General features: G+C 50.4%; 1 protein-coding gene across 2 annotated transcripts in view; it reads right to left on the bottom strand.

Moving 5' to 3' along the window:
• Window positions 1-16876, bottom strand: part of CHCHD6 (coiled-coil-helix-coiled-coil-helix domain containing 6) — a 248095-nt gene that overhangs the window by 100317 nt on the left and 130902 nt on the right. The gene's annotated exons all lie outside the window — the stretch shown is intronic.

A 16876-nucleotide genomic window follows, 5' to 3' on the forward strand; every position in this document is an offset into this window, starting at 1 on the left:
AGATTAGGCCCCTTTGGCTAACCAACCTGAACCAACCCTTAGCCAAACTGGCATTGCACAGCCCTAAACCAGCAGCTGCAGGGGAAGACAGGAAACTAAAGGCACTTGGGGTATTCCTGACCTCAGACAATGAAGTCTCCCCCCTCAGCTCTCATACTGCCAAGACCACTGCCGCTCTCTGTGAAGCATGCAATGAATAATGGGCTTGAGAGAACGAACAAATGAAGCCAAGCAGGGAGAGAGCTTCAAGAGCAGAGACGTAAAAAAAGACAAACCTTACACTGAATGCACTTGAGCAATCACCAGGTCTCATCAGGCAACCCAGGAAGGGCAAATTGTCCCGCGGTCTTTCCCAGCTCCCACGCCATTTCTCAACTGGAGAGGAAGACAGGGTTCACGCAGCCTCCATTTACTCCTTGAATGCGCTAAAATGCTTTGCATCCTCTAACGTCCAGCAGTGGCGATGTTCAAATGATGGAAAATGGAGACTGGAAATACACAGAGCGTCCATGGAACTGCGGACGCCGATGACCAGCTGCGCCCAAGCAAGCAGCAGTGACAGCTGTCCTGGGATTGTGGACTGCCCCTAGTTCTGACTGTAGAAGGACAAGGACCACAACCAAAACAAGGAAAACAAAAGCCTGTCCTGAGACTCTGCAACATGCAAAAGCACAACTTGCTGTCGATCACGAGAGGGAGGAAGCGAGGTGGAGAACGGCGGGAAATCCAGAGTCCCTGCCTTGGGCACTGTGCAGGGCCCAGGGGAAGAGGCTGCTGGGAGGTCTCAACTGTGACCCACCTGAGGAACGGCTCCTTGGCGCCCTGGTTCTAACAGTTGCAATGAGCAGCTGGGCTTCCTAAATAAACAAGGTCCTGGACCCCCACCTGGCCCCGGGGAGGAAGCAAGCTCCGACCTCAGCTTCCCAGGCAGCTCAGGGCAGCAAGAGCCTAAGCCTGGGAGTGCTGGGAACCCTCAGAGCAGGAAGACAGGTCTCAGAGAATTCCCAGCTCTTACCGAAGACTCAAAAACAGTGCTCTTCAAACACAGTCTGTGAGCCACCTGTGCACATTTCGCCCCTGTGTGCTTGTTCCAAGGCTGATTCTTGGGCCCCAAGGTGGACCAGAACTCCCCAGAAGAACTTTGTAGTTTTCAACAAGCGGCTCAGGGGTTAACGAGGCACACAGGAGCTGCTCTCCAACAGGGTCTCTTTGCCTCAGCACAACTGACTTGTGCCAGATAATTCCTTGTTTGAGGGACTGTCCTGCGCCCTGTAGGGTGGAGAGTGACATCTCTGGTCTTCCCAAGAGAAGTCAAGAGCAACCTCCTCCCATCCATGGCAGCCAAAATGTCTCCAGGTGTGGCCAAATGTCCCCTGACCACCGCCATGTCAGAGAGGACCTGAGAGAGGAGTGCTTCAGCTCAGATGCCTAAGAGACACCATGACTATCTGAGTAAGGGGAAAGGGACTTACAGGCTGCCACATTCCCTAGGTGCCTAAACATCAGACGTCTCCTTACTCACCACTCATGGGGTTGGGGTGGGGTGGAGTGCATGGCCCCCGGGAGGGGCACATCAGATCTTGCTGGGAGGGGAGAAGGGGATGCCGTTTGAAGACAGAGGTGATTTCTACCGTGTGCTTCCAGGATAGCCCTGGGAATCCTGACCTCAGAGGCTCTGTAGGGCTGTGGAAAGAGTTTTCCCAGAAGCACCCATGTCTCAAAGAGGCCAGGAGGGCACAGACCAACCTGCAGCATTAAGGAGTAGCCCAGGGCAGCAAGAACAGCGTCAGGAGAGCAGGGGCCCAGGAAAGCTGAGCCTTTTGGAAAATGCTAAAGACAAAAAAATAAAAAATAAAAAATAAGGCAGCTTTTAAATTTGGATTAGGAACGACTGGAACAAGAAGGGATAGGCCCATATTGGGGTGAAAGGTGTTAAGTTAACAGATGAGGGAGAGGAAAAACTACTAAAGTCCTATTTTCTATCAAGGAGAATCATCTTCAGGCTGAAAGGGGCGAATCCAACGCTGATAGGCGGGAATTGAAACGCAGTCCGGAGGAGATGGGGAGAGGATATGCGCTCGCACTGAGCGGATTCACATCTGATCCAGACGAATTACAGCTCCGCTCAGCTTCACTCAGCAGAGATGGACACTCCCGGGAATTCAGAGCAAATGGGAAGATGCCCAAGACAAGACAATGTCTAATTTAGCAAAAGGGAGAGGAGACAGGTTTCTGCAAACTCCAGACTGATGAGCTGGATGTGGATCCCTGACAGAACCCTGTGGTCTCAGGGCTGAGAACCGGAAGCGCTGCTACCGGCAGCCTGCGTGGCCCGGACTGAGGCGGAACGGGTCAGCAGGCCCCTTCCCCACCTTTGTCTCTGTCCCTTCCCCTGAACTGGAAATTAGCAGGGACCTGGAGCAGGCCCTGTGCTAGCGGCTAGACAGGAGAAAGGGGCTTCCCGGCAGCGCACACAACAGTCCGTGGGAATCAAGACTGAGAGGGGAGAAGCTGCCAAACCTCCTCGGGGAGGAGGCCACAGCCCAGCTCCACCAACCCCTCCGATCCCCAGCCCCGTGAAGGACAGGGACAAAACCCAAAGGATTACGTCCTATGAGGGACATCTGAAAGAACAGGGGATGATGGCTTAGGGGACGAGAAAGCAAAGAGTTAGCCTTCAACCCTCTGACATGCCATGTAGCTGAAGCAGCAGGCGTGTTCTGTGTGGCTCTGTGGCAACAGCTGTTACTCTGTAGGCTGAGAGTAGAAGCAACGGGTCATAATTACATACAGCAAGACAGTTTAATTCAACATAAAGAACAACCGTAATTGTCCACTAATGGAATGAACTACCCTGGGAGGAAGAGGAAGGAAAATGATTGCATATCTACATACATCCTAATAAGTATGTTCACATATTAATTATCTCATTTAACACCAGCAACAATCCAGGGAGGGAGTTTTTATTATTCCCTTAAGAATGAGAAATCTAGGCTCAGAAAAGTTAACTAATTTACCTAGTCTTACAATTAGCAAGAGTTAAGGAGTCAAACTCAGGTGTGAATCCACTTTTTCCAATATGCATGTTTCCAGGCAATGGCTAAATGGCTCCGGCAGGGCAGACGACAGGAAAACATGCTGCATCAGGTGGAGTCCCTTCAAACCCGAGATTCCTACAGCGGTCACAAAGGATGAAACAGGATTTCCAAAGCAGTGAATATGACCATCTTATTAGTGATAAGTAGATACAAATTCAAAATGCCAATTTTTGCTCATAAAATTGACAAATTTCAAAACAAATGAAAATGGAAGAGGGAACATTTAAATCTATCATAAAATACACACATGTTAAAGCTCTAAGTGCCAAAACACAATGTCTGTAAAGTTAAAATTAGCAGACCAGAAAAACGGGTTTATAATAAACATAATAATTAGCAGTTAATATCCCTACAGAAGTCCTATAAATCATGTAAAAAGGCCAAGTGCCTAGTAAGAAAATGGGGAAATGATATGATGAGGCAATTCTCAAAGACAGAAACACAGGGGGTCAAAACACTAATGAAAAGATGCTCAATCACATTAAAAAAAATTTCAAATGCAAACTTTTTAGGGAGGATAATATGCCGTGAGGGTTCAGGTGCAGGGCAAGGAATGCTAAAACTTTTCGCTGGTTTATATTTTTGAAGAAAAATTAATAGTGAAAGATTGAAAGTAACCTTAAAAGTCCACCAATAGGAAAACAACGGAATGAATGAAGGCGGTTCCCGTCACGTTGTCACCAAAAGGGGCAAGACAGGCGGGTGTGCGAGGAGACGCGCTAAGCAAAGCGTCCAAAATGCACTGCTATGTATGAGTTACGAAGGCACCTTACAAAAGAGTACACCAAGACCCTATTTGTAAAACACAAACCATGTGGGTGTTATTTACACAAAGAAGGTCACTACTCACAGAGAAAATGTCCAGAAAAACACACCAGCGGTGGCTTCCGGGGATGCAGATTCACATTCCGCACGCCTTCACAGTGCTTTGACGTTTTTGCAAACATGCATTTTGTCATTGATTTAAAAAGGGAAAAGGAAAATACCCAATGTTGATGAAAGTGCGGGAGACGGGCACTGTCATATACCACTGGTGAGGCGTGAGCTTCCGCAGCCCAAACCACCTGGCAACGTGGTAATGGAAAACCCCACGGCCCATAGACACACGGAATCAGAAGTGCCCGGTAACTGTCATTTCAAATATATTCTTCCTGAGAAAATAAGTGCAGGAAGCTATAGAGTCAGAATAACTTTTTTTTTCTTTGTCACAGGAAAGGCCTAAAGCAACTAAACAGTGCAGTGATAGGAACTGGGAAACTATGGCACATGCATAAGCAGCAGCAGTAGCACACAAGTAACAAAGTTTAGAGAGAGATTTGATGTGGGAAGAAGGTTCACAATAGGTGGAGTTGTTAAAAGATGAGCCAACAGCGTGTATGGTGGCAATCCCATTTTTGCAAACAATATAAAATTATAAATATCAGCAAAATAGAAGCCAACCTGGGCATGTATACATCAAGAGGTTAACAACGGTTACATCTCTCAGGGGTGGGCTGATTTGGCCAGTTCATCTTATTCTTTGGGCTTATCTGAATTTTCTGAGTATTTTTTCCCCATTGTAAACATGTATTACTTAAGGAAATAAGTGTAAGCAAGGTAAAAAAACAAACAAACAAAAAAAAAAACAAAAAAAAACAAAACAAAACAAAAAAAAAAACAGTGCTGCTCCAGAGCTGGATGAGCTGCAAGCAAATGGTTGGGTAACTGCTACGACACCAAGTACACAGGCAGAGGTTCTAGGGCTGGGAGAGCCTGGCTCCCCTGCTGGCACCCAGCAACACTCGGTTACACGCAGAGAAGCACCTCTACCCACCTCAGCCCTGACTCTGCTACTGGCTGGTCTATGCTGCAGACTGTCCCAACTGCAGAGCTGTCATATGCTCGTTAGTGTCTACCAGACACTGAGCTGGACTCCAGAGACAAAACCATGAGTTGGATTATGAACAGGGGCGACAGGAGATGGACAGCCAGGAAGAGCTTCCAGGACAGGCAGTACTTGCCAGGAGACCCTCCTGTCAGGGGAAAAGCACCCCAGGGGTGACTGGTGAAGGGCCTGCAACTAGAGGCAGGCCTAGACCACAGCACCCTCTGGCTCTCTCCTGAATGTGGTGGGAAGCCGCTGAGGCACGCACGGATGGACTCTACAAGAGTCTTCCTGCAGCAAGTGGATGCCACATCACAGGCAGTCAGTGAGAAGGACATCAGTGCAGAGCCGGGGCTTCAGTTTGAGTCACGGACCAGCCAGCGGCCACCACTGTGTAAGGAGGCAGCCTAGGAGGCATGAGCTCAACAGCCTGTGCAGGACTCGGGCACCGGTGAGTGGGGCACATTAGCCCGGGTAGAAGCCAAGGCTGCTGTCGGGTTGCCCTTGCCCTTCGCAACATCCCATCACCTCCACAAGCCAAGAGGATTCACCTGGTCAGATCAAGCTGCTAGAGGCTGGGAAGGGGAGAGTGAGAAAGGAAGGCAAGTGAAAGGCCCTAAAGCACCTGTTTAATTAAAGCTGTTTGTTCAACTGAGCCTTTTTCAGCAGGGATGGGTGGGAGCCTGCACACGTGGTGGACAAGCACTTCCGGCTCTTCAGCCCCTAAGTACCTATTTAGCAGACGTAATGTGCTGGGGGGACAAAACCAACACACAATAACCCTGGAGCAGGAAATGCTGCATACGAATGCAGCTGCTGCAGGCCTGGCGCAGAAACCACTGCGGGAGCGGATACGGAGTGAGCCCGCGCTTGGCGAGGCCCGAGCCACAACTCAGCAGCAACGAGCGTCCACTTAACCACGAGGTTAGCCCTTGGCCTCGCACTGCAGCGTCCCCTCTTCTAACAGGGTATAAATTTGGCTTTCTCTGCAGCATTTACCTTCACTTCTCCGGACCAAGTTCAATGCAATGAGGGAGGAAAAAAAAGGAAATAAGAACTTAGAGATTTTGTAAGACGTCGTTGGCGTGAAAGACAGGCTGGGGTCTGTTCTTGGTGACAAAAGACTTAATGGCTAAGAACCAGGGGCTACGCAGCAGCTGATGGATCCTGAATTATACCACAAACAAACAAAAATACTGGGCGAAGAAGCTTTTGTGGAAATCAGAGAAATCAATGTCAATTCTCTGAGGCAAGATAGCGACATTATAGTTATGTAAGAAAATGTCTACACTTTCCAGAGATGTATATTGAAGTGCATAGATGGGAAAATGCTACGGTCAGTGGGATTTGCTTTAAAGTACTCAAGCAAAGAAAAAAAGTCAGAAAGCAAGAGCAACCAGCAACTGTGACAAAACTGTTACATCTGGGGGACAGGGAGAGAGGGGCTCATTGTACTAGTGTGTTATTCTACTGAGAGTAAATTCCTTTGTAGACTGTTTTAACACAGATTCAAGCAATCTAGAGCTGTTGGCCCAGTGTGGTCAACTGGTGAATAATGGATTTCCGGAATAAAGCCTACCAGAGCCTAGGAACAGCAGATTCTCCCTGCTCGCTGTAATCCCAAATGATACATGTGACAACTGCTGAAGATTTCCAAGCTTGCTTGCTTTATCTGTAAAATGGGGGTGTCATAAGTTTGTCTGACACTGTAACAAGTTAGTAGACATGACACATGCGTAATACACTGGGCACTTTCACGGCAAGGACTCAAGTGAGGTCAGTCGTTATCATCATCATCTGGCTTACCAGGTCATTGTGACGGTCAAAGAAGGCAAGTGATTTGGAGACAGAGAGGTATACAGTCTGTTAGCAATACTGTCATAACTCGTTTAACTCTCAAAACTAGCTAGGAGATTGGAACTATGATTATTCCTATTATACAGAAGTAGATTCCAGAAGACCTGATTAAATCTTGGGTCTAAGGTTAATAGCTGCGAAACTGTGGACCATCTGTTAACCTCAGTACCCTCATTTTCATTTGTGAAAACCTCCACTGTTGTGAAACCTGACTGACACAACTTGGGTACTGAAACCTAGCAGAAAATAGACAAGCAGCAGGTGCAGCAGGGCCCTTGGCTCAGACAGCTACCCAGAAAAGCCGCACAGCCCAGGAGGGTCACAGCCTCTCCAAGTATGCAACAGAGGTTGCACTTTCTGCTCCCCTCACCTCAAAGGTTACTGTGAGATCAATGAGAAGATTTCTGCGAAGTATGAGCTGAGACTGTAAGGTCCAGAAGCAGCTCTCTAGCAAATATTCCAGAAGCAATGCAGACAGCCGACGTGGAGGTGATGATGGCAGTGGCGACGGCATTGGAAGCAGCAGGCATAGTGACCGTGATGGGGGCAGAAGCTTCGAAAGTGGTGGTGGAGGTGGAGGCGGAGCTGGTGGAAGCAGAGGCAGTGGGTGTTGGTGGCGTAGATGGTAGGGTGGAGGTGGAGGAGGTTGTACAGGGGAATATGATGGTGGAGGTTACCGAGAGGGAGATTACGGTAGTGATGGAGATGGTGGTGATGCTGGGAGAGAAGGATGGAGATAAAGTCGCTGGAGGACTCAGAGCAAAGGAAGGCAGCAGTGGCAGAGGCGGAACGGCAGATGTGGAGGGGATGGAAATGGAGGAGTCGGAGGAGGTCAGGGTGCCGGGGTTGGTGGAGTAACAGAGGCAGCAAAGGTGGAGGAGGTGGTCATGGTGGAGGTGGTCATGGTGGAGGTGGAGGAGGTGAAGGTGGAGATGGAGGAGGTGGAGGTGGAGATGGAGATGGAGGAGGTCATGGTGGAGGTGGAGGAGGTGAAGGTGGAGGTGGAGGAGGTGGCCATGGTGGAGGTGGAGGAGGCGCCATGACAGAGGTGGAAGAGGTGAAGGTGGAGATGAAGGTGGTCATGGTGGAGGTGGAGGAGCTGAAGGTGGAGGTGGAGGAGGTGGTCATGGTGGTGGTGGCCATGGTGGAGGTGGAGGAGGCGCCATGGTGGAGGTGGAGGAGGTGAAGGTGGAGATGAAGGTGGTCATGGTGGAGGTGGAGGAGGTGGCCATGGTGGAAGTGGAGGAGGTGGCCATGGTGGAGGTGGAGGAGGCGCCATGGTGGAGGTGGAGGAGGTGAAGGTGGAGATGAAGGTGGTCATGGTGGAGGTGGAGGAGGTGGCCATGGTGGAAGTGGAGGAGGTGGCCATGGTGGAGGTGGAGGAGGCGTCATGGTGGAGGTGGAGGAGGTGAAGGTGAAGATGAAGGTGGCCATGGTGGAGGTAGAGGAGGTGAAGGTGGAGATAAAGGTGGTCATGGTGGAGGTGGAGGAGGTGAATGCGGAGATGAAGGTGGTCATGGTGGAGGAGGAGGTGAAGGTGGAGAGGGAGGTGGTCATGGTGGAGGTGGAGGAGGTGAAGGTGGAGAGGGAGGTGGTCATGGTGGAGGTGGAGGAGGTGAAGGTGGAGAGGGAGGTGGTCATGGTGGAGGTGGAGGAGGTAGAGGTGGAGAAGGTGGCCTTGGTGGAGGTGGAGGAGGTCATGGTGGAGGTGGAAGAGGTGAAGGTGGAGATGGAGAGGCGGTCATGGTGGAGGTGGGGTAGAAGTGGGGTTGGAGATCACCATCTTTTATTGAGCACCCATTGAGAGCTAGTACTGAAACAATACCTACTGTGAATTATCTCATTTTCCCCCCATAATGAGTGATCCAAAGAGGTAGATATTTCATACACATAAAGAAAGTTCAGGAAGGAGTAAATAACTTGGTTGAGATTAAAATGGTGTTGGTATATAAACTGGGAAGCCAAGAATTAAAAGCATCTAATTCCAGAGCCTGTGATCCTAAGTGCTCTCCTTGCACAATGGCAGGCGGGGGTGGGTGGGTACTGGAATACACTGGATAAGGATGCAAGGATTCAGCATCCTGGCTACAGTATTCCCGGTTGTGTGACTCGGGAGGGATGGGAGCAACAGCAGTTACACTGTTAATTTGGTTGGTAACAGTAACTGCAGTTACCATCATACACAAAGATAGTAAGATACCTGAGGCAGCCTAACTTGTTTAAAAAAAGAAGAGGTTTATTTGTCTCAGTTTTGGGGGTTCACGGGAATGGTGCTGGCATCGACTCAGTTCTGGGGATGCCTTCCTGCTGGCAGAGTCCCGAGGCAGCACAGGCACCGCACGGTCAGAGCCGGGGTCAGGCCTGTCTACGTCTGGGGTCTGGTCTCTGCCCTCTTCTTCTAAAAGTCACCAGGACTCAATCGTGGACCTCCATCCTCATGGCCTCAGCTAAACCAGTCACTTCCCAAAGGCCTGTCCTCTCAACACAAGTTAGATCAGGCTCCCATGCTCTTAACACCATTGACACGTGGCTCTGGGAATTAAACCCCGCATGTTTCAGGGGGACAAACCATATTTACACCATAGCAGATGTGTGACAACAGGCTAGGCTCTACGTCAGGTCATTTACTATGCAAACTGAAAATGCACTTACAGTGTCCTCCCATCCTCCCTGTAAACGTGTGGAACCGCTAGGCTCAGGGCTTGAGTGACTTGTCCATCCCTCTACAGCCAGCGCACGGAGAAGCTGCCATTCAAGTTTAGGTCTCTCCACGCTCATCACTGCACCAACTGATTCTCAAACCATGTGACCACCTTGGACCTGTTTGCTTATCTGTGAAAAGAACTGGATTGGTCAATGGTTCTGAATTTCTTTATCTCTTCCCCTCTCATTGATCATCTTTATCAGAGAACCTGGATCCTGCCAGGACGGGTATAAAATCCCATCTTGCTAAGGAAGGCAGCCATCAATCTCTATGCAGTATGCAGTTCCATTTATTACATTCAACATTCTGTTGAGAACATACAAAACGCTCATTTCTATGGTGGTTCCCTTACAGAAAAGGGATACCAGTGGGGTGACTGATGGCATCCTTCTGTAGCTCAACCTGGTGAAGAATTTCTCGATTCAGAATTATTCAAGTCCTCCTCTGAACTCAGGCCAGGTCACTCAGCAGGTAGAAATGAATAAGTGAATGAATAAATAAATAAATAATCCCCACAACAATCTGGAGGTAGGCTCCCTCCCCAGTTGATTTCCTGCTGTTTTGTTTGCAGGTCACCCGGACCTGTCCCTCGTGCCCAGCTCTGGCAGCTTCTCTCTGTAGGCCTCACAAGGGGGCCCCTTGCTGCCTCCCAGTCTCACCTCAACAGCTAGCCCCACTCTGAATCTCTAGTGACAATTCTGGGTCTGACATAGCAGGCCTCCCTTACTCAGTACAAGTGCCCACTGGCCATGGTCAAGAGCTGGGAGCTCGTGGTTCTTGCAACAAGACATCACTCATTCACTATGTGTGTGGAAGTGCAAATCTCCAGGCCCACCGCCCCAGCCCTCCAGAGGGCGGCTCTTCCAAGAACCCTTCCCGGGTAAAGGCTGTCCTCTCATCACACCCCTCCCCACCTGTGGGCCTGGCCTTCCACTGGCTCCCCTCTCAGAGACGTGGTATGAATCCTCCTCCTGTCACCATAATCATGCTGCTCCCTCTCCCACTACCAAGGTCCCCCGTTTAGTGAAACATCTGAAAGAACAGCCTACACTTGTTTCCTCCACCTCCCTCCATCACTGCTCCCCTGACCATACACACTCCAGCTTCGGTCTCCACTGCAATCCGAGAAACGCTCCATCAACAGAGCTCACATGTCCCCGGCACAGCGAAAGAGGCCCCTTCCTGGTCCGCCTTGTCTCTGACCACAGTCCTCTTGGAGCTTTTCTTCCTGAGCTGAAGGGGAGGCAGCGTGGTGTGGTGCACGGTGCCCTTTGGAGCTCCACAGATCTGACTGCATCTCTCAGCTGCATGGCTCCTGGCAGCCTGTGCAGCCTGATTCCCGCTTTTTTCGCTTGTAAAACATGTGTAATATCTACCTTGCAGGGTCGCCGCAAGGATTAGGGAGAACTTGTGTAAAAGGGCCAGGCACACAGCATACACTCACAAAACCAGAGTGCCTATCACCTTGGAGGACTGTCTGACACTTCTCGTCTGCCGGTCATCTCCACCTCCTATGTGCAAGTCCAGAATTAAACCTGTGACCTTCCCCAAGGGTAGGGGCTCACTTGAATTGCGCTCACTCTCTCTCTCTCTCTCTCTCTCTCTCTCTCTCTCTCTCTCTAATAGCACTGCTATTCTTCTGGGCCCTGCAGCTCAAATCTTGCTCCTGCTCACGGCCCTTCAAGACTCCCCTCAGCAGCCTTATGAAGTCCAGGCTTGTCAGTCAGGCGGCCAGGCCCTGACAATCTCACGACAGCCTATTTTCACAGCTGCACCGCCCACTGCACTGCCTCCCTTCACAGGGAGCATCTCAGCTGGAGCCGAGCTGTCCATCCAGCAGCCCCAGCTTCCCCGTGACCCATGCAGCATGCTGCCCTTACGTCCTGCTCCTTCTCCAAACGCATCTGCCACCAAGAAGCCTTCTCAGCAAAAGCCCCCTCCTTCCTCTCTTGGAACCCCAACTGCGTCATGGCTTCCTGCCTGCGGACACACGCTTTCCTTCCTTTTATTCTTGCAAACATTTACTGAGCACCTATTCTACGCCAGACACTGCATCGCTAGCCCTTGGTGATGAATCACCCCTGATGAATCAGACTAGAGAAGACTCGGCGCTCACAGATCTTCGCAGTCAGGAAGGGGAGATGGCACAGATGCTAACGAGCACAGGACGGCTGGCAAGGGCGGGAACACACCAAAGGCTCTGGGCCCCAGGGGAGTACACTGTGGGCGTGCTGCTGGTTCTCCTGCCCAGCCCCAGTCCTGGGCCCAGACCCCTTTCCTCCCGGAACCTTACACACTGTTCCAGCAGCTCTTCCAGAGTGAGGACCGTCAGGAAGAGCAGCAGTCAGAAGTGGAGGTGCTCAGGATTACAGGAACTCGGAGGAAGCCAGATCCTAGAGCGCCAGGCACACCAAGATCTCAGATTTGCGGCCAGGCCTGCCACAGTCTGGCTGTCTATCTTTGGGTAGGATACTTAACGCTTCCCTGCTTATCTGCCCTTGAGTCACAGCAAGGAGGAAAAGAAAAAAAATACGTATTAAAGGCCCAGTCGGGGCTGGAGCAGCTAATTCAGGGCCTGTGATTTCCATGCGCTTTATAAGATGGCCCCAAGGAGAGCCCCACAGGCCAGCAAGGAGATGCCGGAGGGGTGGCAGAAGTCACTGGGCACCTCTTGCTGGCCTGCCTACCTCAGCTGCACCCCACTTTTTGTTGAAGTCACACACCGTCAAGTACAGACACTAAGTACCAGCCAGATGAATTCTCACCAACCAAACACACCTGTAACTCATGCCTGGGTCAGGAAAAGGAACCTTTGCCCACCTGTCCCACTCCAGACACTGCTCCCCACAGGGTAACTACTGGCTCACCTGCTGATGTCATAGATTTGTTCTGCTGCTTTTTCAAACTCTTTGGAAATAAAGCCATACAATTTGCAGGTACTGTTCTATGTCTGGCCTCTTGCTTTAGAGTACCTTTGTGGGGCCAGCAGCATCTTTGCACGCAGCCATAGATTGTTCATTGTCATTCCTGTCCAGTGTTCCACCGCTGCTACTGCTGTGAGAGTCACCTATTTGTTGTTCACAGCTTGGGGGCGCCATGAAAGATGCTGCAAAGAACACCCTGCAGCATCTCTTCTGGAGAACCTAAGGACACACTGTTACTGGATCCAGAACTGTTGGGCCATAGGGGACATGCGGTTCAGCTTTAATGAACACCAGAGGACCGTTTTCCACAGTGACTACGCCACCTAATGTCTCCATCAGCCGTGTCTGAGAGTCTGGATGGACCTGCATCCTTGCCAGCACTTGGTATTGTCCACCTTTACCACTCTGGCCACTCTACCAAGTGTGCAATGGTATCACACTGTGGTTATAAAGCGACAAGGATGCATGCGCTTGCTGACCAATGGAAGCCCTTCTCTTGTCAAGTGAATCCCATAGTTAACACCTCCTACTCTAAACACTGGTGTAGCTTCTGTTTTTCTAAACGTGCTGATACACCAAGGGACAAAGAAGAAACCGCTGTGCCGGGAACATGCAGTGTTTGTTGAGTGCTGTCAGTGAGACCACTGTGCAGGGATGTCGGGATCCAAATGTGGTCTTCCCTTAAGTAACCCCAAGTAGAAGCATAGAGAAAAATGGGGAGAACAGGCACACTGCTCACAGAGGAAGTGCAAGGAAAAATGCGGGAATCCGAGAGGGGCAGGAAGAGAGACTGAGATATTGTGGGGGAAAAACCAAAATCCAAGAGCAGACACATTAACTACTTTCTCCCTTTCTCCCTGGTTCAAACTTTGAGGTGAGCCCTAAAAACACCTTCTTTACTTTGAGACTGCTAAGTTTGCAAAAGTGAGACAGGCTGGGAGGTCCTCTGATTACAGAACTTGATCCTTCTTTCCCTCCCAAACCACCATTGCCTGACCCACTGATGTGTCCAACATTTAGCAGACTGAAATCAACGTGGAGTTAATGAACGGCTCTGCATTTATCAGAGGAAGGGGATGGCTGCTGTCTACAAATTGCCACCTGTCTCCCAAATAACTAGCAGCTTAGTCTTACAAGGCACATTTCAAAGATAAGGAAACTAAGGCTAAAGAATGGAAACAACCTGCTCAGAACCACAGGCCGTTATACTTTTGAGGCAGAACTAGACAGGTCTGCCAGACTCCAAAACCCACTTATTGCTGCCACCCTTCCCAGCCCCATGGCTGAGTGCAGAAGACAGGGTCTTGGCCAGGCAGAAGGGCCAGCTCCATAGGCTGTCACGAGTATTTCAGAGTCACTCAGCACAGAGGTTTCTGCCAGGACACATGAAAATGTGCTGGCTGTGCAAAGGCAGAAATCGCCCACAGCCACAGCACAGCTGAATCTAGCCCTGGTGTGAATGGACCTCCATCCTGGTTCTGTTGCTTCCCACAGGAAATGACAAAGTGGCAGCTGAGCAAAGGCCCTGGGTATCCAGTGGGAGAGGAGTTACAAAGGCAAGAGGTTCAACAGCCATACTCAGACAGAAGAGGCGGTCAAGGGCTTCACCATCCTGGTTCATGTGGTCACCACACCCAATGGGAAGGCAGCCTGTTCTCCAGCACTGTCAGGCCCACAAGAAATACCTGGTTGTGAGCAGCACACAGTCCTTGGCCTGCTGCATGGTGCATGACCAACAGGGAACCTTGGCTGGCATCAGAGAAAAGCTGGATAAAGCCCAGAGATGAGGCTTCCCCAGCCCAGAGAGCAGGGGATGGGGTTGTGGCACCTTTGATGATAAATTCACCCCAGCACACATGGAGCACCGTGACATGAAACAGAATTCCCAATACCACCATGCACTGGGGAATGCAGCCAGCACCCTTGAGGCACCAAGCACACACTGGCACCCCTTTAATCCTCCCATTAACTCCCTGCATAAAGCATTAGCGTCTCCAGATTACAGATGAAGAAATCAAAATGTAAGGGGGCAGAGTGACGGCACAGGATGGGGACACAGAGCTGTCAGGGAGGGGAGGCAGGCACACTGGACTCTGGTCACCATCTTCAGTCAGCAAAACAGCACTGCTGCCATCTGTGAGCACCACGCCCAGGGTTCTAGCTCAGGCCCCCTGGGACCTTTACATGGCCCCCAGGGGCCTCAGCAGTTCGCTGCTCTCCATGATCAAACAGAAGAAATCCTCCTCGCTCGAATCGTGCCGTGTGGCTGTGAAGAACGACTACTCAGAAAGATTATAAAGTAGGGGAGGCCTATAAAAACTGATTTGCACACTCAAGAATAATCATTTTGGGAAGAAATACTGCAGCACAAAAGGGTCAGGAAGTCTCCTCCTTGAAAACAAGTGCAGGTCCTGTGTACACTTTCCCTCCCTGCTGACACAGTGGGAGAGGGAGGCCCAGCCAGCGCCCCAGGCCCACATCCTACAGGTGCGAGAGCAGCCAGAGTCCAGCCAGAGGCCCCTCTCCAGGGCCCAGGTCCTGTGCACACTTTCCCTCCCTGCTGACATAGTGTGTGTGGGGGAGGCCCAGCCAGCGCCCCAGGCCCACATCCTACAGGTGCGAGAGCAGCCGGAGTCCAGCCAGAGGCCCCTCTCCAGGGCCCAGGTCCTGTGCACACTTTCCCTCCCTGCTGACACAGTGGTAGTGGGAGGCCCAGCCAGTGCCCCAGGCCCACATCCTACAGGTGCAACAGCAGCCGGAGTCCAGCCGGAGGCCCCTCTCCGGGGCCCAGGTCCTGCTCCTGTCCCAGCTTGGACATACCCTGAGCTGTGCTGGGTGCTCAAGGATGATGCAGCAGCTGTTCCAACCTCCCCTGGACAGGTTGTCACCACCTCTTTCTAAACTTAAAAGGAAGTAGAACTAGAAGGGGAGAAAAAGGAGAGGAGCACGAAGATCGGAAGGGCCTGGAGTCATGTGTATAGACGCTGGAAATGTCAAGGTCTGAGAGGATCCTCCCAGTGCAAGCAGAATTGTATAAAAGCAACAGCTGATAAAAAGATTGTCGGGCACTGTGTTTTCCATCTTCCCAGCCATTACTGGAATAAAATTATCCACAGAAAAGATCGAAAACCTTTTTCAAAACTAATACAATTAAGCCTTATTATTCTGCTTCTTTTTCTCCCTCTTTCTCCAGCTCCTCTTTAATCCCCTCTATCTCCGGCACCAATCACCATTTCTGGGGACGTTGGAGGTGATTTGCTCTTTGTATTACCACCAGCAAAATGCTGTGTTTAAGACTCAGAGAGATCATGTTTTTACACTTCCTTCTGGAAGCATTTAATAACCGTCCACAACCAGGTAGCAAAACCTTATGTTAAAAGCACAACCCTGCTTCTGCATGTATAAGGAGTTTGGACCTCACTTGATGATGAGACGGGGAGAACAGAGGAGAAAAGGGGCTCGGCCAGGAGAATTTCCTCTCCTTGAGCAATGCAGAGAACTGGTTTGAAGAAGAAGGAAAGCAGAGAGGAGAGAGGAGTGACCAGGGGGAAATAGATTTGGGAGGAAGAAAAATGCTGTGGGGCTATTTCCCTTCCACCCCAAACATACACATGTACACATACACATGTACACATACACATGTACACATACACATGTACACATACTCGTAGCAGCCAAACCCAGGAAGAAAAACACGAGAGGCGCACAGCAGGAGACCAAAGAATTGCACACATAACAAAAAAATCTCTGCCTATGAACATATGGACAATTGTGATAATTAGAGCTATGGCTGTTTTTTTTTTTTTTTAACCCTTTTCCAGGATTTCAAATCACAATCCTTGTCATTTCGAGCTACAGGCAAACCTGTGCGGGTGGCTGTTCCTGGAACATTTGTTTATCAAGGGCCACTCTGAGTGGCTCCGAGGTGCACTGTCGCTCGTTCCTGGTGGGATGTCACCACCAGCGCTTCATGGTCACTATATGCCAATCCTAGCCACCCCCTAAAAGCCCTGCCGAGGCGGATAGGTGGGTGACCACAGAGCAGGGAGAACTTTCCTCTGGTCCCCACTGCCTGGAGGTGCAGAAATCCATGCCTCTGCCAGGCTCCACTGTGGTGCGCCACGGGAGAAAACCCCCCTGGAAATCAAGCCCCTCAAGCAAACTGTCAATTTCAAAGCTCCAAACCGTGACAAATGATTCGCGAAGATTCGCCTGCAATGAGCTGATGGTTCAGGTTGCTTGGCGCACTGTCTCAGGCATGAGGGAGAATCATTTTTTCTTACCCTCCCAACCATCCCCTCCCACATTTTAAGCTGTTTCTTTGAGAAATCTGTCATGATCAACAAATTAAACCAAAAAAAAAAAAAAAAAAAGTAAGTTACCAAATGAATTTTCAAGAATCAGTGTACATTTTTTTAAGGCATGATGA

Source organism: Lepus europaeus, chromosome 9 (assembly GCF_033115175.1).
Source record: "Lepus europaeus isolate LE1 chromosome 9, mLepTim1.pri, whole genome shotgun sequence".
Classification (NCBI taxonomy): Eukaryota; Metazoa; Chordata; class Mammalia; order Lagomorpha; family Leporidae; genus Lepus; species Lepus europaeus.